Here is a 27,345-nt window from a genome sequence, read left to right as displayed (position 1 = left end):
TTGTTTTTCAAAGAGAGACAGAGTGCAAATGGGGGAGGGTCAAAGAGAGAAGACACAGAATCTGAAGCAGACGCCAGGCTCTGAGCTGCCAGCACAGAGCCCAACACAGAGCTCCAACTCAGGAACCCGTGAGATCATGACCTGAGCCGAAGTCGGACGCTCAACTGACTGAGCCACCCAGGCATCCCGCCCCTCCAGAATATTTTAAATAAACATGACTAATGGCTAGCACATTTTATATTTTTCTAATCATTTGAAAAATTTTCAAAGAAAATGACTCTCAGAAAAATCAGAGCCCAAAATGTTATGCTTTCTCCAAGATTCTGTATGAACATTTGAGATGGAGTGTCCTCCTGAATTTAAAGGGGAAACCTAGAAGCTGAGGCAAAGGGAGGGTAATTCTTCAAGCACTATCCGAATCAAGCCTTCAACAATTCTGCAGCTGCTAGAGCTGCATTTAGGGGCTCCCACCCAGGGGCTCAATGCATCAGCTTTCTGCTGTTGGTGCCCAGAGATTAATGAAATCCACTAATTCCCCAGGAGACTTCTGCTAAGGTTCCAGCACTAATCACTGCTATGCAATTATCTTTTGTAGAGATAATTCAAGGCTGTACACAGAAGGGATCAATGGTGATACACAAACCTCCATTTACATAAACAATGAAGTGTAGAAGAGAACTGTGTTTCTGATTCACAAGATACATTTCTGGTTCGAAACCAGAAAAATCAGCAAGTGAAAATTACTTTATAGCTATCCAGTTATATTTCTGTTTTCTTGGCCCAATCCAGGGCCATAAAAAAGTATCAGAAAGCTGAGAAATCTCTCAGGGTATTATTTTGTTTGGGGACAGGAATATGCAGGAGGCCTATACTGCTACTAAAGACTCATAGCATGACCATGAAATCAGAGCCTAGAGAAGCCCCTTTTGGTGCTCATGAAAATAGCACTCCCTGAGCTGGTGTCCCTTGATCTCTAGCCTCCAACACAACCCCAGAAATTCTAGGTACACAATCCTGTTGAAAATGTATGATGACCCAATGAATCTGGAAACCTTCCAGATACTCAAGAAACAGAAGACACAACTCTTCCTTTTCACCAACCACACTGTAGGAGTGTTGTACAGTAAATTTCATTGATTCCTATGACTCACCTTAAAATGGTTGTTCCACAAAACGGAGTCACTTAGGCTAAGAGACGTATCAGTCTTTGTAATAGATGTTTTAACAGTTGTGACAAGAGACCAGCTGTCAAGGAAGAGATGTTTTACATTCCACATCCCAATGTATTTAGAATTACCCAAAAATAACAGATGTTCCATCTGATCTTGCTTAAGTTTTGACACAAGACTGGAGAGTCCAGTAAGGGCTGACCTCCACCCTTTCAACGGACAAAAAAACCATATTGGTGGATTTCAGTTATCTTACAGCATTTCCCATTTTGCTGCAAGGTTTCATTCTGACTTGCATCTGCTGCTGGAGGCTCTGCCTAGAATAAGGGCAAAACCCAACTGTACCATTGCTTAACATCCAACTTCAGATCAATCCAGGTAAATGACAGCAGCTGGTCTCCTGGACTGCTGGATCACAACACACTGCCATACATATTATTACCTCTCTTCTTTTTCTAATAACTATTTTCTCTGTGTGTGAGCCTGTGTATATGTGTACATAAACTACCTGAGCTTAATATTCCAAATAATTATAATTAGCTTACTTGCTGTGCATAGACAATTCAACTTCGAATCATCACTTCTATAAATAAAAGGTAGAACCACCAATTAGAGGGTGGCCATAGCACAAAGAGGTAATTGAGAGGATAGGACTGCTGGTTTTCCCAAGAGCTGGACCCCAGATAACTAAGGTCTCCTGACCCTTTCCCCTGCCCTTGGGATATACGTTCTGCCTACACTTCCTACAGTGGGAGCTGTTCCAAGACATAGCTTTGAGAGAGTAAGGTCTTGTTGAAACCATCTGGACTAGAAGTAACCAAACCCAGTTAGGGCCTCTACATCAACTTTTAAGATTCTGGTAGGTGGGTGGAAAGATCTATTCATCTTCTAACTGCCCAAGACAAACCTCCTAATTAGGTTCTCTTGCTTATTAAACCTGCCACCTACCAATCTGGGGTACTCTCCCTATTTCTTTGGTCTCTCCCTGAGAGCTTGCAAACCACTACACATCAGACTTCCTTACACTTCCAAGTACCCAAACCTGCCCTAATTGTTGGTTGTGAGCTTTAGAGAGGTATGTTCTAAATTAATCTAAACTTCAGTGCTTCTGGAAGCACTAAAAAAAGTCATCACGAGACTAGGCACAACATATGTGCTAAAGAGCACACACATTTCTCTGACCACAAAAGTGTCAAAGAGCTGGGCATATCATTTGGGGCCACTGATCAAGGCTAATACTAACAAATTCCAAAAAGGTCAAGTTTATTTTAGCTCCTTTACCTTTCCTTTCCTTTATTTTCTATTTTGTACTTTCTCTACCTTCCAGAACCAAGCTGGGTTTAGCACTCCCACAGCAATTCTCCTTGAAACAGGATTTCTCAAAAGTCCCTTTCCCAGAGTATTTGTTGGCCAAGTGATTTGGCAAAATAATGATAAAATTACATCATTGGACATTGGCCTGAATGTATTTATGGATAGGTGTCCACAGGCATGGGAAACTAAAGCAAAAATTAAATATTGGGACTACACCAAAATGAAAGACTTTTGCAAGAAAAGGAAATCATCAACAAAATGAAAAGGGAAACTGCTGAATATTTCCGAGTTATTTATCCAATAAGGGGTTAGTAAGCACAATATATAAATAACTTTTACAACTCAACACTAAAAAAAACCCCATTAGTCCAATTAAAAATGGGCAGAAGACATAAATGGACATTTTTGTAAAGAAAACATACAGATGGCCAACAGGCACATGAAAAGATATTCAACATCACGTATCATGGAAACACAAATCAGAACCACATTACTGTATCACTCACACCTATCTGAATGGCTAAATTTACAACTCCAGAAGCACCAAGTGTCAGCAAGGATGTGAAGAAAATGGAACCCCCGCTGAACTACTGATGGGAATGTAAACTGGTGAAGCCAATGTGGAAGACAGTATAGAGATTCTTCAAAAAATTAATGGAACTACCCTATGATCCTGTCATTGCGCTACTGGGTATTTATCCCAAGAACATGAAAACATTAATTTGAAGAGATATATGTACCCCTATGTTTACTGCAACATTATTTACAATGGCCAAATTAAGTAAGGAGCCCAAGTGTGCATTCATTGGTGAATGCACAATGAAGATGTCACATGCAGAGGAATATCATTCAGCCATAAAAAAAAGAACGAAATCTTGCCATTAGCAATAATATGAATGGATCTAGAGACTATAAAGTTCAACGAAATAATCCAGTCCAAGAAAAATAAATACCATAGGATTTTACTTATATTTTAAATGTAAGAAACAAAACAAAGGAAAAGAGACATACCAAAAAAGAGACTTAACTAGAGAACAAAGTGATGGTTACCAGAGGGAAGACATCTGGTGGGGAGGGGTGGGTGAAATAGGTGAGGGGGATTAAGAGTACACTTACCTTGATGAGCACTGAGTAATGTATGGAAATGTTGTACTCTGGAAACTATCCTAACACTGTATGTTAACTAAACTGAAATTAAAAGTAAAATTAAAATTAAATCATGTATTGTAGATTTTTAATTTAATGAGGGAACTGGTAAGATGCTGTAATAAATCCAAAAAGAACTCCAAGGAACAAAAAAAATAGAGAATAAAGAACTCTGAAATAAATTTGTAAATAATACAAAATTATTTTTTCCCTAAGGAAAAAAAAAATAATTTGCATCTCACTGGACAAAATCTGCAATTCTATGGACAAGGATTATTTGCAGTATTATCAGTTTGCTACGATTTGAGTCATAAAATAACTCATAACAACAAAAGACAACAATAACTCAGATGAATGAGCTAGGCAAGACACCCACTAATCTCTCTTTGCACATTTCAACATCTTTCACTGTTTTTCCTGACAGATTTTTTTTCTTTTCAATCCAGAACTTCTAGAGACCAAAAAGGAAACAAACAGGCAGTAGGAAAGATTTAAATGAGGGCTCTAATGATTTTTAAATCATACTATCTGAGCAGCTAGCTTCCATACTTTCTAAATGGCTTACTTACACCAAGCAGATAGGATTCCCATCCTGCCTTTTTAAATATACTACATTGGACCAACTCATACTGCAATCTCCTTTCTCTGGGCTACAGTTTTGCTTATCTCCCCAAATGGCTATTTTCTCCAGTCCTCTGAGATAGCAGGGTAACTTCAGATATTTGAGATTAACATCTCCTCATGTTCCCAATTTGCATATTGTACCAGATTTGCCTCAGATGTTTCTAGTAATTTGGAGATTACTATTATGTGTGGCCACAGGGACTTTTAATAGAATCACTGAATGGAGGGCAAATTTATTTTAGGACTATAGACATCTGCTGAAGCAGAAGAAGTTCTAACATGATGCTGGAAGAAGTTCTTGCTGTGCAACACATTTGCAAGCAAAGGGGAGATTTTGTAAAGTAACTGACTTCCTTTGCAAGTTCTGAGAGTCCCAAAGAGACCACATATGCTATACTGCCTATGGCTCAGCTGAAGCAGAAACCCCATATGCATAGTTCATGATGTTTCAAGCTGCTATTAAGTGCTCAAGTTGACTAATGATGGTTGCCATTTATTGTCAATGATATAACACTTCATTCTCACCAAACTAAACCCAAGCACTAAATCCCTTGGTATGATTGAGGGATACTTGTGCTTCATTATCAATTAATATGAGAAAAATTTTTAAGTTGGGGCATCTTATCCTTTCTTAGCAGAAAGGGCTCTGCTAAATGATTTTGTTTTATTTTCACAACTGAAGTTGTTAGCCCAGGTTCCCTATTAAATAGTAGCTTGAAGGTCACTGTTTGCAACTACTTCTGTCCCTTCAGGTACATCCACCAAAATGTAACCTCCATAAAGGCAGGAAGTGGGCCTCACTTATTCCCCTAGGGTACTCCCAGTCTTAGACTATGTAGGATATAGTAGTCACACAATCATCTGCAGCGTGGATTCTTGAATTGACAATATGTACACACACACCATAACCAAGAGTCAAAACTCAAACTTCAGACCTGGGGCTGTTTAAGGACCTCTAATCCCCACGTAAGTAAGACCTACCTTTACATACCTCCCAAGTTTGTAAACCCTGGTATGGAATGAAAAGATACAAGGAAGGAGCAGCAAATTTCAAAGGACAAAGAACAGAATGTAGGCAAACAATCTACGAAGCATAGTGCCAACAGCTTTATGTCCATTATATCGTTTAGCATTTGTAAGGCTTTTTACTTTGTTATTCTCAGCACATCAGTATTATGACCAGTGAAACATCATAAAGACAAAATTCTAATCCTCTTCTCTGATCTAACCCACATTTTTAAGTACCCAACAGTAACAATACAATGTGTCTTTGCACACTTTCTCCTTGCTCAAGTATTTACCTATTAAGATTTATTACATTTTCTTTAAAAAAAAAAAAAGAAAGAAAACTGAAACAGAATCACATACCCCATATTATTCAGTACCTTGTCTTTTTTCTTAGTTTTTCCTGAGTATTTCTGGTCACACCAAACTCCTTTTTCTGGTTTATCTATGCTTATACCCATACAATAAAAAAGAATTTTTTCAGGAATTTACCATAATGTACTTTAGGACTTTAAGTTCTAAGTATGTTAAGCCAATTACAGAAGAACAAATGTTACATCATTCCACTGATGTGCAATATCTGTATTAGTCAAAATCACCATGAGTGTAAAATGGTGGTTATCAGGGGTTAGCGAGAGGAGGAAAATGGGCAGCTATTGAACAATGGGTGTGAAGTTTCAGTTATGCAAGATGAACAAGCTCTATAGGCTACACATTGGAGGTTTCCCTGACCCCTTCCTTGTAATAGAGACACTGGTCTCAAGTCCAGGTTGTTACCTGCCCTCCTGACCGACTAAATCAGAGATTACCACCACCCCCTCTTTAGTTTCATTTTCCAGAGCAGCTCACACAACTCAAGATTTTACTTACCAGATCACTACTTTCTTATAAAAGGATTTAAGTCAGGGACAGTCAGATGGAAGAGATGCATAGGGCAAGGTATGTGGGAGGGGGTGTTGAGCTTCCCTGCCCCCTAGAAGCACATGACTCTTAAATATCCATGTGTTCACCAACCTGGTAGCTCTCTAAACTCTGTCCTTTAGGGATTTTATAGAGGCTTCATTACACTGCTATGAGTGACTTAATCACTGGCCATTGGTGATTAATGCCACCTCCAGCCCTCTGCCGTACCTGAAGGTTAGGGGAGGAGACTTACATTGCCAACCCCCTAATCACATGATTTTAATTTTAGTTCTCCTATCAGTGACACAGAGCTGACTCAGATTATCTTTGAAAATAAACCTATTTTTGTAACTTCTTCTGTTACAATCATCTCAGGTGCAGTGCAACAAGACCCATTACCATCCATATATCACTCTTCTGTCATGGGACCACCTGTCCAGTTATCAGAACCACTTCAACATTTGCCTACTATATCCACAAAACTCCATACTAAGTTGCCTATCTCATTTCAATTCAGTATTTGCTGTTTTGCTCAAGTCAGTTAAATGTTGAGTAGATGAAGCAACACTTGGAAAAACCATTAAGTTTCTTTTGATAATCCAAAACCACTTTGTAAGACAATTTTAAAGGAAAATACAACACCAACTACAGAGCGCTGAGACAACATTGCTTCTTTCTCCTTGTAACTTATACGGCTGTCCTGAAGTGAGGATCCTTATTTTAGGGTCTTCTTACATATCTGAAAGAATTTTCTGATAGGTTTACCAACTAGGTAATGATGCCATGCCTCACTTGTCATCCCCAATTCCTGTCCATGGTTTGTTTGCATTTTTTAGCAGTGAATAGAAAACAGCAGTAACATTTCCTGACACCACCACCTCCAGCCTCCAATCGGGCTTTTTCTCAAGTGCCCCTTGTGGCCAGAGACTTCATTAGAAGTTCAGTCAAAGTCCACCTATGTTGCACAAAGTTCCTAATTTGCAGGAAAAGTAGTTCCTTGGACCAGGTGAAGAGGAATAAGGCAGCATAGAAATCATACAAGGACACTATCTCCAACCTGAGACCCCTGTATCCCTTATTTCAATCATAGTCCCTTGGGACCTTCAGTGTGATGGTGGCTGACCATCCTGCCTTTGAGCTGTAAGAGGCCTAATAGGCTCACAGTACCAAATGTTATTCCCAAGACTTGTGTGCCAAGTGCTTGCATTTGCCCCCTCTCCCCAAAGGAGGCTTTTACGTCTGGAAAGTACTTTGATGACTCAGATCACACCATGTTCCAGAGGCAGGGGTGGGATTGGAGTTATGACCTATCAGCAGCTCAACCTTGACTGCTGTTTTCTAGCTCAAGGACACAGTAAAAAGTTCAAGTGATACCTGGATGTTGACACAAAGAACAAGCACCAAACTCTACCAAAATTACTTTTTGCTTTTTATTTTCAAACTTTAGATGTTAAGTGTTTAAAAAATATTTTATCCTCTGTGTTTGTTATTCAGCTCAAAAAGAAAACACTGTCATCTTATAGAGAATTGTTTGTGCTCCTGATCAATCACCCTCCCCCCTTTCCAAACTTATCTAAAGATATCACTTAACGAAATTCAATTTTATCATGTAGCAAAAAAAAACCAGAAATTCATGGTATTATGTCTACATCTCTAGGCAATTTAAGATGCTTGTTTTTAAATGTTATTTTCATGTGCTGTTGTATATATTCTTCTCCAGTTTCATTTGGTTGAACTATGCATTTGTGACCTTTATGCACTATTTTATAATATTCTATTTTACAGTTATACGTAACTTTGTATTTATTCTTCCACTGATAATTAGGTTTATCTCCAAGTATTTTTTTTTTTATTACAAACATAGCTGCTCCTAGTATTATTCTATCTCCATGTCACCTCGGGTAGAGTTTTTCTTCAGGTATACACGTAGAAATGGAGTTACCAGATCAGAGGACAGACACAGTACCACTTTATTAAGATTGCCAAATTGTACCCCAAGAGGATTGTGCTAATTTATATTTACACCAGGATTGCCCAAGAGCTCCTATTGCTCTCTGTTCTAACGAACAGACTTTCTGGTGCCTGTGAAATGGCTTGTGTATGGGTCCTTTTAATTTTGTATTTTGCTGATTAGAAGTATCAACCTTAGAAAGCTGAGACTTCATGCAAGGCTATTGCAATGACAGAGACCAAAGTGCAATACGAACTCCAATCTACTGAAATAAAACACAGGACAATTTTTCAAAGCTGGCGTGAGCTAGTGGGTGAGTACTGGAGGCCTTTAGGAGCTGTATCGATGGGATGTATCTAGCACATTCTGTTATTCCTCAGTTTGTAACTGTTTCTTGGACGAGGCCACCTGTGCTTTCCCTCCTGTAGAGAGGGAAAATGGGGGCAGGTGCTATCTCCCTTGATTACATTACAAAGGGATAACTCCCAGGTCCTTGGTAAAGACATCTTTAGTTTATAAAACTGACACAAAACGTTTTTAAAAAGATTTACATCTGAAAGGCACACAGGAAGAATTTACCATAAAAAGTTTTCTTAGTTAAATGCTCTAAGAAAAGGGAGGTCAGGGGCTATAGTCAGGAATAAGCCTGTCTCAAGTTTAGGGAAAGCAAGGGGAATGTCAGAGCCATTTCGTCAGAAGTTATCAGCCATTCACTTTTCTGAAAGAAGATTGCCTGTTCTTATCTTCTGTCCACTTCTCCAGAGCTGTTAGTTGTTATAAGGATTTCTAAGAGATCTTTATATACTCTGAATACTAATCTCTTATAAATTATATGCATCGCCTATCTTTCAGTTTGTGGCTTATCTTTTGATTTTCTTTAAAGTATCTTTCAGTAAAAAGCAGCCTTTACTTTTAATGTAAAGTTATCCATTATTTTCTCTTCTGAAATACCTTTTTTATGTTAAGAAACTGTTCCCTAAACTCATCAACTGGTTTGTTTTATTCTATGTTTATTTATTTTTGGGACAGAGAGAGACAGAGCATGAACGGGGGAGGTGCAGAGAGAGAGGGAGACACACAGAATCGGAAACAGGCTCCAGGCTCTGAGCCATCAGCCCAGAGCCTGACGCGGGGCTCGAACTCACGGACCGCGAGATCGTGACCTGGCTGAAGTCGGACACTTAACCGATTGCGCCACCCAGGCGCCCCTGGTTTGTTTTATTCTAAATTCTGCTTTCCAAGTTTAGATTGTGAAAGGTGAAATAAAATGGAGTCACTTATGTCAAGGCGTTTTAAAACAGAGTCAGGAGGCCATGAAGGCGGAAGGCCTTCTGCATGTCCTCACAGGATGGAATCATGAGCTTTTGAGCCGAGACAAACCACAAAATACTCCAAGGACTCTGCACAGACACTTGCAACTTGCTACAGTAACCAACTTTTGCTTAGTTGTAGCTTTACCAACCAATTAAGTTTAGCCAAGATTAGTTTTCTTTCACCAATACCACTCAAAATTCTTTATCAACAACTTTGCCAACAAGTGTCTCCTTTGGTCTTTGAAAAGCTCTGACTTTTGCTCCCTAGTGTAACACTATTTGGGGTGCCACCCAAATCAGTGTGCCCCAAACTGCAAGGCTTTGATCCCAATTCAAGTCTTACACTTAATTAATTGCCTCCTGACAATTTTACATTGATATGATCATCTGCTGATTGTGTGTGATATATATATATATATACCTTTGGAATATCATTTGTTATACATCAAATTTCCATATGCATGCCAGTCAATTCATTGATTTATTCAATCCCATTGATCTATTATCTGACATCAAAAGATAATATAAAGAAAATCAAAAGACCAATACCACATTGTCTTCTAAAGTTGCAGTAGACAAATCTTGGTATCTGTTAGGCCAGGTCTCTCAACATTTTTTCTCCAACTGTTTCTGCCTTCAGTTGTTTCAGATAAATACTCTGTTCCTATGTTTACAATATCCCAAGGAAAGAACACATTGAAGTTTATCTCACCAATTAGGGGAACATGATTGTATTAGCTATTATTTTAGTAGACATTAGTATACTATGTGTACCAGTGGAAATGGAAGTGGAGGAGTTCACCAAAAGCAAATAAATACTCAGAATGTCCATGGTCCATTTCGCCTGCATCATTACTTTGCTGAGTCTTGCACTGCAGAATACAGTTTATCCCCATCCTTCCATTTTCCAGGAACACCTAATTCTTTCTTGTCTATATTCTTATGCACACATCTGAAAAAATTCTCACAGCAAACAAAAACTTTACTCAATATATTAAACGCAACTCAACAACTAAGGAAAACATTAGGGCTGGTAGTAGTGTTTTAAGTCATGACTGTTTCCTTGGAAACACCTTCCTGGGCATTATAATTCTCTCGTTTTTTAAACACCAACCCTTCCAAATGGCTATTTCATTGCCCAATATATAATGACTACTCCTCTATCTTTCAGCCTTACTAATTTTCTATTGGTACCAATCGGCCAATCTCAAAGAAATACAGCAATTAAAAAAAAAATAATTGTCACGGTCTTTGTACCATCAGCTTCTTAAAGTTTACTCTTTTGGCATGCAGAAGTCTGGCAGCAGAAACTAATGAATAAGTAATACTTATCTTAAAACTTCCTTCATTCCTTTCTTTAAAAAAAAAAAAAAGGCAAATTCAGCTGCTCTTCAGCTATAAACTTTCTTTGAATGACCGTATCATTTCAGTCTAAGTATCAGATCACTGTCAGGTTATTTTGACAGCCCTTTAGCTTTTATACATCAATATCCCTCCCCCTGCCTTTGGTCCTACTTCCCTAAACATGTTAGCTGTTTTCAATAAAACTGTATCAACTGCAAATTACACCTTTAAATCAGCACATCCAACTATGAGCTCCAAAGAGGTAGTCCAAATGCCACTTTCAGTGCGGTGCAATTTCAAGGCTATAACTCACCTCATTTTCTGTTCTGCTTATTTTTACCTCCTTTTCTAGGGACTAGGACAACATAAAAGCTCACTACAAAGAAGAGATAACAAAATCAACTTTTGCTAGCCCAGAATGTAATTTTCTACTACAGCATTGGAAATGGATAGGATTCCTTCAATTCTCAGAGCTGGGTCCTTTAGCACTAAGAATCTCTGAGCCACTCTTGGGTCAGTCTTTAGAGTTTCATTATGAAACTAAAAACCTCAGATTACTTCACTTCTAATATTGTACTGCTCATTTGCCTAGTAAGTAGTTACCGGGAGTGGTTTCCTCTTTAACTATGTCCTCTTTGGACAATTCCAATTCCAGTGATTTATGCTATAGAAGTAATAGCAGAGGGATTAAAAGCAAGGATTTAAACCAAACTGATGAGGGAGTATAAGGCAAGCTGCCAGGCCGCAAACACGGCTGCCCCCTTCCCCCAGGTAGGATAAGTGTGATACTCCTCAGGCACTCCTGGCTGCCCAAAAACAAAACAAAGAGGGAACACAATTGGTTAACTGATAGAGATCTTAGTCTTGCAGGACCTGTCTCCATCACCCCTCCATAGTGATGTGGGAAACAAAGGCAGAAGGAAATGGCAAATAGAGCTCAATTTCCTTATAACCTGCAGTCCTTTGACAAATACTTGAGGGCTGGCAGAGTAAAACATTTCTCCTGAAACTCCCTACTGTCTTAATGCTAATGCTTTGCTAGAGGGAAAAAACAACCCTAACTTAACAATAGCCAGGCCTCCAGTATCCTCTGAGTCTTCTTTAGCATATGAAAATCCCATTGGAAACTTCCCCTGTACTTTAATCTCCCTCAATTTCACAGTATAAAACCAGTCTCTCCTCCTGGTCCCAGGGCAGCTCTTCCTGCCCATGGGTCCTGTCCCCATCCTTCAATAAAATCACCTTTTTGCACCCAAGATGTCTTCAAGAATTCTTTGTCATAGGCTCTGGACCCCAAGAACCCTACTGCCACCCCCCACAAAAACCTCATCATCAACTACTTGAGTTCAAATCCTAATTCTGCCGTTTTCAGGTTGTTTGATTTTGTTTAAGTCAGTCTATCTCTGTGTCAGTTTCCTCATCTGTAAGTGGGGATGATAGTAACAAACTCCTTGGATTATTGTAGGAATTAATAAATTAGTATATGTAAAATACTTAAATAAGTGACCTTTATGTAACCATTTGCTATTGTTTAATAAATAGTAAGCAGGCTCTTTATAGCATTGATTCTGATAGAACAAGTTTTTAAAAAATAATTTAGTATTGCTTATCACTTAGTTCAGTAGTGGATTACTAAGAAGCTATTAAAAATGATGGTGCAGAGCTTTAAGGAAGGCTAGCAGCATGGTGTTCCTAAGTAGGCTAAAAAGGAAGACAGGCTCTTTCAAAGAAAGTATACTGACCAACCAGGCAAAATTAGACCTTTAGCATGGGTGGTCACACTCCTGTTTTTTCCTTATTTTGGCATTGGAGTGTAAGTGAAAGAAATTCAGACATTTAGAGACTGAAAGTTCTCTTCCACACCTATTTCCCAACAAAATTACTTGAGGACGTATTCCAGCAAACAAAGTAAAAATTTTAAAGTAAAAAAAAAAAAAAAAAAATTGCTCCAAAAAGCTAAGGGCATAACCAAAAGGAGGGAAATTTTGGAAACACCACAAATCCCAGGAAAAACTCAATTGCCAACCTAGGAATTTAGACCCACCCAGATGTAAACTAGATTAAGAAGTCAACACATCCCTACAACAAAGTCTTTAGGAAAGTAGTTTTTAACAGCTCAATTAAAATTTAGTGATGAGCTTTCAACAACCACAAAAATTAAAATAAAAAAAAATTCAGGAGAAGAAAGTAGAATAAAAAGATCATGGTCCAAATATGAAGGAGACTGGAATGCAACATGATTTGGAACCAAGTAAAGGCATGTCAGACAGGACAATTTTTCAACCTTCACGTTTAGGACATTCTTGCAAAAGTAGCAGAGCTTTAGCCACATGGGTGTCTACATTTCCAGAAGGATCACATCACACTGTTCTACAGTGAATATAAACCTTTATCATATTTATTGGTTTTCAGGTTTTAGAATAGACATATGGATAAAAACTTCATTGCAGTTTTATAGAATATACTGCACAACATTTATTAATCTTGCCTATTTTCAGCCAACAGTATATTTGTGTGAATTACAAAATAGTGCCCCCTCAGCAAAGCCTTTCACTGCAGTAACTATACAAACGTATGATGACTATGAATGATTGATGCCACCTGAGGTTGTCTGAAAAACCATCAACTGTGGCCTTGGATAAATGAACACAACTTGTAGAGAAAAGTAAAAAAAAAAAAAAAAAAAAAAAAGATTGCTAGAGATGCATGTATTTCCTAATGGGAGTAAAAATCTGTAATGTTATTAGAATCCTAAGATATATTTAAGTTTATTATTTAAAATTTTATTTATTAAAATTATTAACCAAATGGGAGAAGCTTATGTATGTTTTAGAAATAAATATACTTCAGTACTCTGAAGAAAAGGTATAAGCAGTTGTGTTTTTTGAAACAAAAAAGCAGCAATTATCAGACTCTCACCATCACATGTGTATACTGGACATCTACAACTGAGGTTTTTCAAAGGATCCACAATGGTGTTTTCACATTGAAAGCACTAGATTTAACTAGACTAACAAATTAATCAATGAGAAGTAAAAAACCAGGTAGATGCAGAGAAAGACAGATACCGTATGTTTTCACTCCTATGTGGATCCTGAGAAACTTAACAGAAACCCATGGGGGAGGGGAAGGAGAAAAAAAAAAAGAGGTTAGAGTGGGAGAGAACCAAAGCATAAGAGACTCTTAAAAACTGAGAACAAACTGGGGCGCCTGGGTGGCTCAGTCGGTTAAGTGTCCGACTTCAGCCAGGTCACGATCTCGCGGTCCGTGAGTTCGAGCCCCGCATCAGGCTCTGGGCTGATGGCTCAGAGCCTGGAGCCTGTTTCCGATTCTGTGTCTCCCTCTCTCTCTGCCCCTCCCCCGTTCATGCTCTGTCTCTCTCTGTCCCAAAAATAAATAAACGTTGAAAAAAAAAATTTAAAAAAAAAAACTGAGAACAAACTGAAGGTTGATGGGGGGTGGGAGGGAGGTGAGGGTGGGTGATGGGTACTGAGGAGGGCATCTTATGGGATGAGCACTGGGTGTTATATGGAAACCAATTTGATAATAAATCTCACATATTAAAAAACAAAACAAAAAAAAACAAAAACAGGTATATGTTTCTCATGTCTGTGCCACATAATCTCATCCTCTGGCCATGTAAGCTATATTCAGAAGCAACCATCTTTTAATTTTCTGTGAGGAAAAATTTGACTACGTGTGTGCTCTGAAAAGCCTAACTGAGCCCAGAGCTCCAATGTGACTATCTGCTAGCAAAGATTTTGGTATTTCTTAGCACGAGATGATATATAGGGAGTATTTCTAGTTGAAATAGACACTATGCCTTATGTCCCCTCAAGAGCGTTACATTTCTGTTTGTGACAACAGTGGAAATAGACAAGGCTTGAGAAAATTAAGCCCCAACACACTAATACATTAAAGTGAAGAAATTATAAATCCATTTAAGTGACACGGCTAACACTGATGGACAAATTAACTGTAGGTAGGGCTAACTCCTGCATCTGAGAGGCAACTAGAGCAAAGTAAATCAAGGATATTTTGTTATAGCTTCTGGAAGCCAAGTGAAATGTGTTACCAAGAATAATCCAGTGAGACCATTATATTTAGGTCCAAGGATATTCTTCAGAAACTATCCCAGTCATGAAGGGAACTAGGTCACTGAGGAAAAAATTTGATACTTAAATACTCCCAAGTTCTCTCTGGAGAACCAGACCCCTGCCTGCCATCAACCCCATTCCCAAGGGGCCTCAGGAGAGCACAGACCTTCAGCAGAACTCCAAATTCATCCAATGGATAAAGACTAAGTGGGGGTAGATCAGGGAATATTTTGCTTAATGTATGTGAAAATGCCTGTTATAATCTTCAACGTAACCTGTAAAAGCTACTGCTAGCCCATTTTACACATGCAGAACTAGAGTTTCCGGTTAAGAAGCTTGTTCAATGACCTACATGTAGGAAGTGGTAAAACTAGGAATCTGGCTCCCAAACCTGTTCTCTTCTCGACACACTATCCTTCTGAGTATATAGTAAAGATCCTTTATGCCTAGTGGACTCGACCTTTATCCTAACTGGCAATGTTTCTTTGAACTAAAGAACTTCACCCTCAATTGGCAAGAAATTGGGAGCTAGACAACATTGAACAGCAGGAAAACATAGGGGCTGAGGGAAGGCTACCCCAAGATGGGCTGTTTTGGCAAGAAAATTATTGTGAGCTGAAAACAAACTTTTGCCCCTTGGCTAACCACACAGAAGAATATCAATTGTGTGTGGGGTGGTCCTTCCCAGGATAAGAGTCATTGCCTGAGATAGTTTTTATCTAAGTAAACCATCTGTATGACAGAGCTAACATCTGTTCTTATTACCCTGTGAAGTACATTCCCTTCCTCTGAAGTCTCAGATTCCCACCCTATTGTCCTTTTTTCAAAACAACATATAAACCTCATTATGATTGAGTATCTCTGCCATTTCCATGTCTTTGCGGATTCCTCACACATAACCTATTAACTTTTATTTTCTCCTGTCAATCTGTCTCATGTCAATTTGATTCTTAGTCCAGCTAGAAGGGCCCTTTAAGGGGACAGGAATTCGTGCTCACAAAGCATGTCCTTGACAAAGTTACTTAGTCATTAAGTTTTAATTCGCTCATATCGAGTATCAATGATTGAGCTTCATGCTCTCAGAAATCTCTACTTAAACTGTAAGGGATAAAAAGAATGATAGGCCACCTCCTTTTTAAGTACCTCCAAATCCCTATTCTTCATTTACTGTCCCCCAAAGGTCCTATATCGTCAGCCAGCCTTCTATTTTTTCTAGCACTATCATCTTCAAAGGCTATTTAATGTACAGAAAGTAATGTCCTCAGTCTTCCCACTGAACTTCCTGTTAGCTAAAAACCACTCAAGTTTTTCATTTATTTTTACTGTTAACATTTGGGGAAGTAAATATCCACTCACAAATTTCCAGTGTGAATGCTCCTTATTCCTTTTATAGTTAGTATCTATATAAACCTCAATCTTCTGTCTAAAAGCTCCTATGGGTTATTTTTTATGATAAACCCTTCCTTCACAGAAGACCCCTTCTCTCTGGCATGCAGAACTAAAGTTATAGTTAGAATAGAATTAAATGGAACTTAACAGTCTGCTCACTCAAGGTGAATGCCCTCTTAAACATCCCACATAAAGTGATTCACATCCTGGGGGTACTGAGCTTTACCATCCATAAGCTGTTCTAGGACTATTTCCTTACAAGAGAGGATATTGCTGCAGCTATGTTTAGGAGAACCGGCCTTGCAGGACAGAAGGTCAGTCTCCAAGAAAAGTTTAAGTAACCTTGGAAGAATTATCTTTTTAGTTTCACTTCTAAGCATGAAGCTCTTCTATAAAATAGCAATAAATGCAATCAATTTCTTAGCTTTGAAAAAGTAGGCCTCCGGAATTTTTGGAAAAACTTTCCTTTAATTTTCCACATTATTGGAGTGCCTGGAGGTCTCGGTCAGTCGCTTAAACATCTCACTTGGGCTCAGGTCATGAGCTCACAGTTCTTGAGTATGAGCCCTGCATGAGGCTCTGCACTGAACAGGCTTCAAGTCCTCTGTCTCCCTCTCTCTCTGCCCCTCTCCCACTCTCTCTCAAAAGTAAACAAACATTTTTAGAAAATTAATTTTAATTTTCCACATTACTGATACATAGATAGATCCAACTAGACAGAGAACAAACTATCCATTCATGAGGCAGTGTTTGCTTGACTTGATGATTCTTACATTTTTTCTTCCAAAGCAAATGGCCTCATCCTTATGTGGAGGTGGCCATCAGCTGCTGCAAGAATGCCTGACTTCAACAATCCCCACCTTTGCCCAACTCCCCAACTACTTCCAATAGCACGATGCAATCTGGGAAATTGTCTCAGGGTGGTATCTTGCCAGCTGATGGGTAGTTCTGTCATGCCCACTGCTTTTAACCTTAGATTAAGGTTTAGAAGGAATTATGTTTGACATGGAGGTAACACAGGAGGAAGCAGAATCCACATTCTAAAATATCTCCCTTGTTAGGCTGGACCAAAACCAGCACCAAGAAACTTAGTAGTATATGTAGCTTTCTTTACTGGGGCTAAAAATAAACTCAATGCTTACAGTTAGCTATTATCAAGTAAGACCTGAGAAAGTTTTGATTGAGAGTTTCAAATAATCCAACAGTATATAATCCAGCTGCTGAATAAATTGATGTAATCTGTGCTGCATTAATAAAACTGATGTCAAGATCAAGAAAGGAACAAAATGATTTCAATCTACTTTGCTGGTCACATCACATACTGTATTCTCTCCTGGGTGCCACAGTTTTAAGAGGAACATCAAAAAGCTGGAGATCATACACAGTATATATCCAGTTTAGTCAAAAATCTAGAATATGTATAATTTATAATCATTTCAGGGAAACAAAGGCATTTCTCTGGACAAAAGAAAACCTATCTTAAGTGATGTCAAGTGGAAGATGAATTGGACTAACTCTGCTGTTCCAAGGGGCAGAACCAGAGCCGTGTAAAGAAGTTCTATGGAGGCTGACTTCAATTCAAAGAAAGGAAGCACATACTCTGAATTTGGGCTCCTCAAATGAAGCAATGGACTATGTTACAAAGCCCAATGTTCTCTGGTGAAATATTTAAACAGTCTGCAATCATCACTTTTGAGAATGCTATAAAGGAATTCCTGAATGACAAAGAAGTTTGAACTGTATTTTTAAAATCCCTTTCCATGCTACAGCAGTTCAATGCAATGAAAGAGGAAGAGAAAGTCTGGGTTTTAGTCCCAGCTCTACCACTGTTATGACAGAACTAGGTTAGGAGGGGGCTGTTCATTTAGTCCCATCCTCTCATTTTGCAAACATGGAAAACCAAGTCTTGGGAACACAAGTGACTTGCCCAACATTACACAGTTTTAAAGCAGTAGCTCTGGGTCTCAGATCAAGTCTCTCTGAAATATGTGCTACTTTATATTGATGCCTAAAAACTAGAATGGAGAATCAGATAATTTAATATCAGATAGGAGATATCAAAATTCTTTTTTTTTTTTAAATAGGCTTACACTGATAGTTAGAATCCTTTTTCCCATCAGCCAAAATATATCTGAATTCTAATTCTTTCAGAAATGACATTGGGACACCCAAGTAGCTCTTGATTTCGGGTCAGGTCATGATCTAATGGGTTCTGGGGTTGTAGCCCTGCTTCAGGCTCTGCACTGACAGCATGAAGCATGCTTGGGATTCTCTCTCCCTTTCTCTCTGCCCCTACCCTGCTCACTCAAGCTTGCACATTTTCTTTCAAAATAAATGTTTAGAAAATGACAATTAGAAGAACCTGATCATTTATATTTTAATGTGTTTAATATTTATCTCAAGATAAGGGTTTCAGCCTCCTTGTACATTTTTGTAAATATCACATTTATGGTCTTCCCATGTTTTTCATGTATAGGTATTATAGGAAAAACCTTAGCAGTTATTCTATGCTAAGTTTTCAAATACTTCTCCTGCAGAGCTTACAATGGAGAGGAAAATAGTGATGTAAACCAGCCAAAATAAAGCAATCCAGTTCTGAAACCTTTCTGATCATGTAGCAATTTATCACATGTATTAATTATAGTTACATAATTATAGGTGATTATGTGAACAAACTCCCCCCCCCCAATTGTTCTTGATCCCATCTTAATGTAATAGAATATGTTTAAGGCTAAGAACCTGGGCTTGATTCTCTTTATCACTGCTTTGCTAACTGCATTATTGTTTCATCATGTTTACCTGGGAAGTCATGGTGTGCTAATGCCTGATACATGCTGACATCATTTCCATTTTGCCAGATTACCAATGCCTTTATACAACTTATATCAGCTTAAAATATTCATATGCAAACAAGGCAGACCACAAAAAAATGTCCTCTGACAATTTATGTTTTAATGATGTTAACGTCCATAAGCCGTCTTCTATTCATTCCCTGCTCCTATGATCTCTGTGAGGGTAGGGATGAGAGTTGGGAGGGGTTGTGTTTATTCTTATCTTCTCAGTGCCTCATACATTCCTTGACACTCAGTGGGTACCAACATAACCTACTTCTTGCATATTCAATTAAACCTTTCACACCACCCAAGAAAATACAGTTAGACAGAGATCTTCAAGTCTAGAGTCTTCTCACAGTTCTATGAATCTAATATTCATCAATTTCTCCAGAGATTAGGCCCTACAATTTAACTCTTAAAGTCAAAGTTCATACCAAAATGAAGTATTAGTTTTCAATTTTTCAAGGCACATATACCAACCAGTTATTACAATCCTTACTGACACCAGCTATATTCAAACTTTGTTTGGTTTACACCATGTATATTAAAAGACAGTCAACAACATCAATCAGGTGCAAATCAAAACCAGAATGAGACATCACTTTATATCTACTAGGATAGTATCAAAAAATAAAAGTTAAGTTTTGGCAAGGATGTAAAGCAACTGGAATCTTTATACACTGTTGGTATGAATATGAAAAGAATGGTGTGTCCACTATAAAAAGCAAAGTGACATTTCTTCAGAAAGTTAAATCTACAACTACTATGTGATCTGGCAATCTTGCTTCTGGATATATATCCAAAAGAATTGAAATTTGGTTCTTTGTTCTTTTTTTTTTTTTTTTTTTTTTTTAATTTTTAACGTTTATTTATTTTGGGGACAGAGAGAGACAGAGCATGAATGGGGGAGGGGCAGAGAGAGAGGGAGACACAGAATCGGAAACAGGCTCCAGGCTTTGAGCCATCAGCCCAGAGCCCGACGCGGGGCTCGAACTCACGGACCGCGAGATCGTGACCTGGCTGAACGGACCGCGAGATCGTGACCTGGCTGAAGTCGGACGCTTAACCGACTGCGCCACCCAGGCGCCCCTTGAAATTGGGTTCTTGAAGAGCTGTTAGTACTCCCATGTTCATTGCAGCACTATTCACTATACCAAGATGTGGATACAACCTACACGTCCAGTAAGGGATGAACAGATAAAGAAAAGGTAATATATGCTTACAATGGAATGTAATTTAGCCTTTAAAAGAGGGAAATTATGTCCTATGTGACAATAAGGATGAACCTAAAGACATTGTGCTAAGTCAAAATAGTCACACAAAGATAAATACTTCATGACTTCACTTAAATGATCTATCTAAAACAAACTTCAGAAAAAGTAGATTGGTGATTGTCAGGGGTTGGGGGCTTGGAGAAATGAGTATTTGCTGCTTAGTGGGTATTAAATTTGGTGTACAAGATGAGCAAGTTCTAAAAATATTATGTATAACATTGTGCCTATAGTTATTACTGTATTGTGCATTTAAAAATTGTCAACAGGGTAGATCTCATGGTAACCATTCTTATAATTTTTTAAATTTTTTTTTTTTCAACGTTTATTTATTTTTGGGACAGAGAGAGACAGAGCATGAACGGGGGAGGGGCAGAGAGAGAGGGAGACACAGAATCGGAAACAGGCTCCAGGCTCTGAGCCATCAGCCCAGAGCCTGACGCGGGGCTCGAACTCACGGACCGTGAGATCGTGACCTGGCTGAAGTCAGATGCTTAACCGACTGCGCCACCCAGGCGCCCCACCATTCTTATAATTTTTTAATGGCTCTGTGTGGCCTATAACTGGCAAGCTTCAATCACTGAGCAGGACATACTTTCCTGGGTTTGAAATAGATCAATAAAGTAACAGATAATTTAGTATTTGCTTGGAAAATACACCAACAGGGCAGAATTCATTAGATATGGTTAAAATATGCTTCCTTCCATCAAGCAGGGGTAGTCTGGTCCATCACATTTCCTCTCTGTAGAGATATACCTGCCAAACTAGTAGACTATTTACATACCCTAGTGAAGGGGTTTCTCTTTTAGACACTGCAAGAGACACTGGCAGGTCCTTATTTAACAACTCCACTTTTCCTACTGTTACGGGTTGAAATGGGTTCTCTAAAAAGGTATGACAAAGTCCTAGACCCCAGTATTTCAGAATGTGACTATTTAGCAATGGGGTCTTTATAGAAACACTGAGTTAGAGGAGATGATTAGGTTGAAACCTAATCTAGTGTGACTGTCATCCTTTACCAGAAGTGGAAATTTGGACACAGAACAGATACACAGAGTAAAGGAGATACAAAGGCACTAAGACAAGACCAACTCAGGACAGGAGTAATGCGTCTATAATCCAAGGAATATTAAGGATTGCTGACAAACACTGGAAGCTGGACAAAACAAGGAACAATTCACCATCGGAGGCTTCAGGGGGAACAAAGTCCTGCTGACAACTTGATTTCAAACTTCCAGATTCATTAAAGAGTAAACTTGTGTTGTTTTCAGCTGCCCAGTTTAGTACTTTGTTAACGTAGCCCTAGGAATCAGGTACATCTGTAAATAACACTTCACAGCCTTTTTTGTTTTACTACACTTTCATTATAGAACAGGATCATATATTTTATGGCTTATTCTATCAATATCTATAATCTATATATCAATCATCAATCTACCTACTTACCTACCTGCTTACCTATCTATCTATGTATCTAATTTATATAAACTTACTCCTTTCTAAGCAGAAGTAGGAAGGCATAGTCATTTGACCTTTAATATACCTCCCTCCCAACAGATCTTCTTACAACCATATTCCTTATTTCATCTTTTCAATTATTCCTTCTTATGTTTTGGGGGGGGGGATCTTTGTATAAGCCCAGGTGGCTCTTTTCTTTCTTAGGCCTATTTATTATGTTTGTTACAAAATCAAAATGAGGTATATATTAAACTACATGAGACTGACCAGTCAAAAGGATTTTTCTAAAGTCCCTTTACTCTCTATCAAAAAGAGTGTTGAATAAAAATTATTACCCAAACATTTTCTCAGCCCTCTGCTGGTGATATTTGCTTCCCTTTTTAAAGGTCCAAGCAATTTTGGATACGTAATAAGAAAGTTCAGAACCAAGAAAGATCTTCCCAAGGCCAGCATTGGAGGGTTCAACTTACAGATTACAAAGGACATAGGTATTCTGATATCTTGATTACTTACCCAGAGTAGAAATTATCTATGGAGAGGACATGTGTTTTTTTTTAATTTTTTTTTTAATGTTTATCTTTGAGACAATGGGAGAGACAGAGTACAAGCAGCAGAGGGGCAGACAGAGGGGGACACAGAATCTGAAGCAGGCTCCAGGCTCTGAGCTGTCAACCCAGAGCCCGACGCGGGGCTCCAACTCATGAACCGTGAAATCATGACCTGAGCCGAAGTCGGACGCTTAAGTGACTGAGCCACTCAGGTGCCCCAGAGGACATGTAATTTTAAGATTTATTCTCATGTGGGGCACTAAGAAGCATTTCCCCCCATTTTCAACTAGGAAATGTGGCTGTATCTAATATGCATCATTTCTAAACAGAGAAAAAATCATTTTAACAGATGGCACATCATCTTTAAGTTCCTCTCATTTATAGCAACAAATAAACATTTTCTTTTGGTCTGAAGTGTTTAAAGCATTGTCATCCAGACTTCAGAAACAGTAGTTCCAATTTTTCAAAGAGAAGGAAGAATTATCAATGGCTAATTCTCAAACACACTCAGCCCTACACTAAGACTGTTTAAGGGTCTTCTGGAACATCTGAACCCATTTCATGTCCTACATACTTCCAGTATTGCACTCAACACCTAACACCATTTATACCTACTTGCTTATGACACATTTATGTTGAGGGGGCTGGAGGTTTGGTTCTTTTCAATGGCTCAAGTATCTGACACTCAACGATCTTTTCTTCGTTGAATGACTGAACAAATTTTCTAATGAATTCATCTCTAAATCATAAAAAAAGAACGTCCTAAGCAGGTTTCCAGTGAATCAACACCTTTACTAATGGCTCACGGAGGATATTTTCTGTAACATCAGAGGGATGCTGAAGTCTTCTTTTTTCCACTTCATTTTTTATTATTTTCAGGTGTACAATTTAGTGATTCAGCACTCCCATACAACATATGCTGCTCATCAAAACAAGTGCACTCCCCTTAATCCCTATCACCTATTGAACCCATCTCCCCAGTCACCTTCTTACTTTTTTGGCCTATGTCTTTTTACTACTGACACATTAAATTAAACTGAATCCTGGAATGCCACTCCTCTCCCTTTTCTTCTAGCCAAACATTTCTGGAGTAGAAGATTGGTCACTGAAAACTCTCATATTCAGTCTGTCCCTAAAATTTTGGGTGGCAGCTCAAGCTACACTAGCAAATACGTATGAAACATCTAGTAGGATAGGAAGACACTTCTTAAACATGGTCAAACTTTTGAGGTCATTGCATTCAAGGTGATTGCAATCCAGTTATTTTTTCAAAACCTACCAGACAGATTTCTATTGGACACTGAGACCATCTTTCTTTAGAACATAATTTTTGTCTAACAAAACCTATCTCCTCCCTTCGTCCCTCAAGTCCTTTAAACCAATGAAGAACTTCCTATAGGAAGCTTTCCCAGTGCACAGACTCCTCTGTCATACATATCCCTGACTTTAACACCCTGGGAACTCATCCTCCTTAGGTTATTATTTGAGTACAAAAACCCAAGGCCTTGTACAAAGGAATGTGAATTAGAACCCCAGGTCTGTCTGCACTAAGTGTGTCACTTCAACAAGTCATTTCTCAGCCTCAGTTTCCCAATCTGTGAAATTGGGAAGATTATGTTTACCATATGAGGGTATGATGAGACAAGTAAACTAACATATTCATGTAACCAGCACAAAGTTTTTTTATAACTATTCATTTTTCTTTACTTTCTGATGGGTTTCCTTACTCATGTCACTAGAGAACCTACATTTTAGTAATATGTGTGTTACATGTTTGGGTTTTGTTTTCCACTAGATGCTGCATCATTTAAGAAAGGAAACAAAGTCTTAATCTCCCAAGTGCATCTGGCCCACTCCATACACATACACACACACACACACACACACACACATCTCCCTCATAAAAAAAGAAAGGATGAAAAGATTTCTTCTGATGTTGCTAGTGCCTGTGATAAACTTTTAACTTCAGAGAACAAAGTTCACATGCATCCCTGAAGATGAAGTTGAAAAAAAAAATAAGCCCCCACTGTGTCTTTACTTCTAGTAAACAACTTTTTCTCTGCTGAAGAACTATTTTCATCCTATTTTCATTTGTATTGCTAAGCAACACCCTGTACCCCCAGTTTTATTTCTGGTTCTGCATTTATTGTCACAGACACCTACAAAGTTACAGCCCACATGCTGGAGAATTTTTAGGTTTCATTAGTTAGCAGTCATATGTGCTATCAAGTACCTCAAGTCACAATAATGATGTTTTGTACTTGAACAGAAATTATATTAACTGGCAAACATGTTGTGAACTTTCTCACCAATTTTATGACTCCTGAACTACTCAAGGGAGTGCTTCCTCTGGTGATCTCACTATGAAAAGAATTGGCTCATCTAAGACCTACATTGCAGGAGACAAGGACTCAGAACAAAGACCTATTCCAGGTTTCCTAGCCCTCATACAATTCTAACATGTGATGGGCCTCAGTTTACTTATCTGCAAAATGTAGAGATTTGGCTTGATCATCTATGCATACAGGTTTGACTTAATGTTTTATCAAAACTGATGAATATAAAGCCAAGGAGTTGACACCATTTAGAAGTATCATTATAAAAAGAGTAGGGTAGTAAAAGGTATTCTTGACTCAAGGTTTTAATTTTACCCTTCATCTACTTCTTCCTAGTATACTAGGATCCATAAATACCTGAGAGTATTTAGAAGATGCTACCTACCAAGAATCAATAGTTCCTCCAGGCTCAGAACATCATATGACTCTAAAGTCAGAGACCATAGAGCCCAACAAGTCATGAGTAAAAACCACAGAAATATTTAACAGGCCAGCAGTTGGTGTTTCAGGATATGGATGAGAGTGAGGAATATGGCCTAGAGGTCATACCACAAGACTACTTCCCAAGTGGCCAGAAAATCTATGAGGAAAAGCTCTGTGAGAGTCTGTCAAAGCAACTAGAAATCATAGTATGAGGCTAAGATATCCATTCTATGCAATCATAGCTTTCCTAGTTTGTATGTAGTTTTTTTTTAAATCTTCTCTTGTTCAAAGAAAAAAAAAACAAGCAAGCAACAAGAAAGTAAAGTATCCGTTCCATGCAACTATAGCTTTCCTAGTTTGTATATAGATTTTAGGTTTTTTTTGAATCTTCTCTTGTTAAAAAAAAAAAAAAAAAAAAAGCAAGCAAGTGAAGTTTCAAGCAGTTTACCAAGAGGCTTATAATATAGCAAGTTTAAATAAACTTTTAAAAGGAAAATAAAATAGGCAAAGAAAATGTGAAGGAAAGAGGTGTGTTGTTTTAACTCAAAGTCTCTAGCACTGCCTAGAAACACGTATTAATACATTCTAAACAACTCAACATTATTGTGACAGGAAGCACAGTGCTTAGCACAGTGCCTAACAAATACTCCTAAGTTATACTTAGTATTCATGTTGATTTAATTTTTATTAGCTCAATGTTAATTTTCTTCCCTAAATGACTCCCAACATAAGAGGTCAGACCTGTCCCACCGGAAAACTCTTTCCTGTGCTACCCATACCTTTCCTTCCCATTTCCTCTTTTTTGTCCCCAAATTCTCTAACTTTATCAACTAAGTAAAAATATGAGACTTCAGACCCTGGGAGCTAGAATCTACACTGTAGGCAGTATAACCAGCTCTTAGCAAAGGTGTGAAATTAGCCACATTTCTCATCCTTTTTCCTGGTTTCCCTTTCATTTCTGTTTTCTCCAGCATTGTGTAGCCCCATCTGTTTCTCTTGAACTTCATTCCACCCCACCAGTCTACAATACGCCCCATACCCTGAAGTATAAATACTTCTGACTAGTGAGGTACAAAAGCCCCATGAGGACTACATTTTCAAGTGTAGAACAAAGTTTTGAAATAAAGGCATTAAGCTCTTAAAGTGGATATCCAGTTGTTCATTAGTGAAGGGGTATAGGAGGTTTTGTTTTTATTTTGTAAAAAATTTTTTATTCACTTATTTGCAAAAAATAAAAATAAAAAAAATTAAATCTACATCTGTGGTAAAGGATTAACTACCTACCTAATTAATATACAGCAGAAGTCAATGAAATGCTTTAGTCCATCTTGGCCATATGCTCACCTCCCCCCACCACCCCCACCACCCCCACTCCTGCCAGATTCTCTAACTCAATCTCTCCTCCCCAAACAATCCTGAAACGTTGATTTACTGGCCCCTTTTATTTTTTGACTCTTTCTCTTACTTTACTCCAGGTTTCTGGTTCATTCCATTCATTAGCATGATTAATGTAACAAAAGGCCTGTGGCTTAGAAGTTAGTCAAGCTTGCTTTAAAAGGATGGCAAGAGGGGCGCCTGGGTGGCGCAGTCGGTTAAGCATCCGACTTCAGCCAGGTCACAATCTCGCGGTCCGTGAGTTCGAGCCCCGCGTCAGGCTCTGGGCTGATGGCTCAGAGCCTGGAGCCTGTTTCCGATTCTGTGTCTCCCTCTCTCTCTGCCCCTCCCCCGTTCATGCTCTGTCTCTCTCTGTCCCAAAAATAAATAAAACGTTGAAAAAAAAAATTTTTTTTTTTAAATAAATAAATAAATAAAAAAAATAAAAGGATGGCAAGGGAAACTTATGCAAATGACAGCATAGGAAGATTCTAAACCCACCTCCTCCCAGACATACCAAATCTACAGCTAGAAAGGGTAATTTTCCTCTGAAAATTAAATCAACTGCTTCTCTACAACCAAGGATAATGAGACCACATCCAGACAGGTAGGGGAGGCAGAGACACAATCTTACCAAAAACCCTACTTCTGGTGTAGCAACACACAGTAGGAAGGGATCTCACTAGTTTGATCCTCCTCCCAGAGGAGCAAGGGCTTGGTGCCCTACATCAAGCATCTATCACCTGGGATCTGCATTAATCCAAGTGTACCAAAACCAGAAGGCTGATGTCCAAGAAACCCTAAGTGCTATACAAATAGATTCCCCTTTTAAAGGGCTTACAGTCT

The sequence above is a fragment of the Leopardus geoffroyi genome, chromosome B3 (genome assembly GCF_018350155.1).
Source record: "Leopardus geoffroyi isolate Oge1 chromosome B3, O.geoffroyi_Oge1_pat1.0, whole genome shotgun sequence".
NCBI lineage: Eukaryota > Metazoa > Chordata > Mammalia > Carnivora > Felidae > Leopardus > Leopardus geoffroyi.
The sequence above is the reverse complement of the archived record's forward strand: the minus strand, read 5'-3'. Positions refer to the sequence as shown.